Source organism: Euprymna scolopes, chromosome 9 (assembly GCF_053919585.1).
Source record: "Euprymna scolopes isolate OS-2025 chromosome 9, ASM5391958v1, whole genome shotgun sequence".
In the NCBI taxonomy this organism is placed as follows: domain Eukaryota; kingdom Metazoa; phylum Mollusca; class Cephalopoda; order Sepiida; family Sepiolidae; genus Euprymna; species Euprymna scolopes.
In genome coordinates, this window is record NC_136490.1 from 127,498,701 (window position 1) to 127,502,849 (window position 4,149).

Here is a 4,149-nt window from a genome sequence, read left to right on the forward strand (position 1 = left end):
GAGGCTGAAGCTTAGATGACAGTTCAGGACGTATCCAGTTGGTGACTCTCTTTTGAACCTTGTCCAGGAACGAGAGACTAGTAGCAGATGCACCAGCCCAAATATGACAACAATACTCTATACATGGGCGAATGGTGGCCTTATAGAGGTGCAGGATACTTTCGGGCGTTAGTAGCTTTCTAGCACGGTAATGAGAACCTACCTTCTTAACAGCGGTCAAGGCAATACTCTCAATGAAATTGTTCCAACTCATGTTTCCTGTGAACGTTAGGCCAAGGAGTTTAAAAGATGTACTTTCAGATAAAGAGTCTTTGGCCATTGCTATTGGTGGTAGAGAAGGTTTCTTGTAATTATTGAAGGAAACAAGCTTAGTTTGGCAGTATTGAATGTGACCATACATTTTTGTCCACATTCCACTATAGATCAGAGGTCATCCTCTAGTGTTTCTGCCATTTCTTTAGATATGTCTTCATTTGTTTTCCTGTCTTGTCTGTTATAGAGCGTGGTGTCATCAGCATATATACCCATCTCAAAAACAATTTTGTCAGAGAGGTCATTTATGAATATTAGGAATAATAGAGGTCCAAGCATAGACACTTGAGGCACTCCCGCATTTATATCATATTGTTTAGATGTACGACTGTCGAGGACAACCTAGATTTTTCTCTTATCTAAGAAGGATTTAATTATGTTAAGTATTTTTCCAGTGATGCCGTATGATCTGATTTTCCTGAGAAGACCTTCATGCCATACCCTGTCAAAAGCCTTAGATATATTGAGGGCTACCGCTCTAGTCTCCCCTGCTTTGTTCAGTGAATGGTATATACGTTCAGAGATTACAGTTAGGATATCTGCTGTGGAACGGGCCTGCCTAAATCCATATTGTTGATCAGTCAGAAGTTTAGCATCTGTAAGGTGATGAACTAGAGCTTCGTTAATTATGGACTCAAATATTTTGGTGAAAAGTGTGAGGAGGCTAATGGGGCGATAATTTATTAGGTCAGTTCTTTCGCCAGAATTCTTGAAAACTCGTACCACAGAAGCAGTTTTCCAGCGGGCAGGAAAGCAAGATTCATTAAGGTATTTGTTGTAAAGTTTGAAGAGAAATGGAGCTACTTCGGAAGAGCATTTTTTTAATAGCACAGCCGGGATGAGATAAGGTCCACATGCTTTTGAAGTTAAAGATTTTTTATGATAGCATTCACCTGAGAAGGGGTGATTTTCAGATCGTTTAGTGTGGCGTCTGTCCACAAAGGAAAGTCAGGGAGGGGATGGTTAGCAGGGTCCAGAGTTGGAGGCAAACCGACTGGTAAGCATGTTAGCCTTCTCGGTTGCTGAGCAAACAAGCTCATGATTATTGGATAGTGGGGAATAGTTGATTGCTGATTATTTACTACACTGTTGTAGATTTTCCAGTTTCTATGCTTCGATGCGTTTTTTAGTGGTTTCAGTAAATTCTCTCATCGCTGTCACTATTTCTTTCTTACAGTTACTTCTGGCTTCTATATACTTCTGTCTGTTTGAACTGGACTTATGTCGGTTAAATCTGCGGTACGCATGCTGCCTTAGCACAATGGCAGCTGCTCAAGTAGAAGTAAACCATTGGGGAGAGTGGGGCTTACTATAAAATAATATCTGTATGTGATGTTGCCAAGCTAATCCAAAACCTTGATTCCAGTAAAGCAATTGGCCCTAATGGTATTCGAATTATAGTACTCAAAAAACTTCAACCAGAACTAGCGCCCATCCTTACAAAACTGTTTAAACATTGTCTTAAGGAGAATTACTTACCATCACCCCGGAAAATCTCACCAGTATGCCCTGTATTTAAGAATTCAGGTAATCGATCATCTCCCTCTCAGTACAGGCCAGTACAAGTTTCCTGTATGTCATAAGTTTCTGGAATCTGCATTAAATAGTAAAGTAGTCAACCACCTCAGCAAAAATAACCTTCTTAGTAACACACAATATGGTTTCTCTTCTGCTAGATCTACAGAAGATGTGCTTACAGTTATATTTCATAGGATTAGTGAATCTCTCGACAGAGGCAACCTTTCTAGGGCAATTGCTCTTGACATATCAAAGGCCTTTGATAGGGTATGGCATAAAGGTTTACTTCACAAGATCTCCAACTATGGTATAGCTGGAAAAATCTTCTCAATTATTAAATTATTTCTCTCTGATAGGTTCATAAGAGTAGTAGTTGATGGACAAAAATCAGAAGCTCACAGTATTAATGCTGGAGTTCCTCAGAGGTCCATCGTGGGCACAACTCTGTTCCTGATCTACATTAATGATCTTCCAAATCACATCCTTACATCATTCGTAGACATTTAGGTGCTAATGCAGAGAGTGTTCCACGCTATTTTTTAAATCGTATTTCCACGTTTAATTAAAGTTTTATGATATGTTTTTTTTATTCAACTGTAAGGTTAAAGTACAGAATAGGTACAAAACACCCTCCCCTTCCCATGTTTAAAATGGCTTTTTAAATAATAACGTTATTATTTCAGCATGGATCACTCTCTGCATGAGTACCGACATTTATGCTGATGACACTGCTATCTATGGTAGCACATCTAAAACAGTAAACGACCAAGTTCTCTCCAATTCTCTCTCCTCTGATCTTAAGCATGTAGTACAATGAGGAAAGGAGTGGCTGGTTACTTTTAATGCATCTAAAACCAAGCTTTTATCTTTGCATCAACAACGTTCTGATCTGCATCTGGCATCAATTGAAATGAATAGCTCTTGTCTTGAGGAGGCCTCATGTTTTGACAAGCTTCTGGGCTTGACCTTTACTCCTGATCTTAAATGGAACACGTACATCAAATCTCTTGCTAAGGCTGCTGGAAAAATGGTGGGATCTTTCTATCGATCCAATAGATATCTCACTGCTGATGCAATTCTCTATCTATATAAGAGCCAGGCATGTCCAAGGATGGAATACTGTTGCCACATCTGGGCAGGAACTGCTAGAAAGGACTTGTCCTGCCTTGACAGAGTTCAAAATAGGTTTTGTAGCCTCGTAGGAGATGTCCTATTCTCTTCCCTGCAACCTCTATCTCACAGAAGAGATGTTGCGAGTTTATCTCTACTTTATCGTTATTTTCATGGAAAGTGCTCGACTGAGCTTCAATCTATGGTCCCCCTTCGCTAAACTTTCACAAGAAACACTTGTGTAGCTGAAAACACTATCAATAATTTCCCCCACTCTTTATCTGTGCCTAAACCTAAACATAGATTCCATGAACAAACTTACTTTCTTTGAACTGTACGCCTGTGAAATTGTCTTCCGTTTTCCTGCTTTCCAGCTGACTACGATATGGTTGTCTTCAAGTCCAACATAAACAAGTTCTTGATGAGCCGTTCGGCTTAAGTTAACAAATTTACTGAATTTCCATTACTAACGATTACTATATTGTCCAATTCACTACTGTACACTCTTAACCCTTATTTTCGAGTGATCTCTGGGCCTTGATAAGTGGTGATGCCTATGTAAAAAAAAATCTCTCTCAGATCAATTGAAATATGCAGTTCATCAAGAAGTTGACCTGTGTTCACCTGTGGATCGGTGTATGGAACAGCTGGTTTTGTTTAATCCTCTAAAGACTCAGATATTGTCTTTCAATCGTAGGCGTGTTCCTTTTCTTCCTGAGATTCTAATGGATTGATCTAGAGGCAAAATTGTTTCTGAAATTTCTTGGCCTTTCTTTCTCACCAAATCATTCTTTGAGTTCATAGATTAGATCCATTGCTCTTTCTCCAAACACTTTCTCACACCTGTCCCTGTTTGCTCTCTCTACAACTCTATTATCATGAAATGAATGCAATACCGCTGTCATATGTGGGCTGGCGAATCTCTGTTCATTTGAACCTTCAAGATAAAGTGCGGAAATGTATCTGCAATTTCATTGGCTCCCCTCCACACACTTTTCTTCTTTTCTGCAAAAAAGACGTGATGTTGCTAGTCTCAGTCTTTCCTATAAATATTATGGCATATGTACTTCAGAGTTGTCTGATCCTTTCTCTTCTTCCTTTGTTGTAACTCGTTTGACTTATAGGTTTTATAATCTCCATCAGTTCGATTTTTCGATAACTGCTTTTAATACAACTTCCAGTAGCTTCTTTTCAAAAACTGCGAGATTG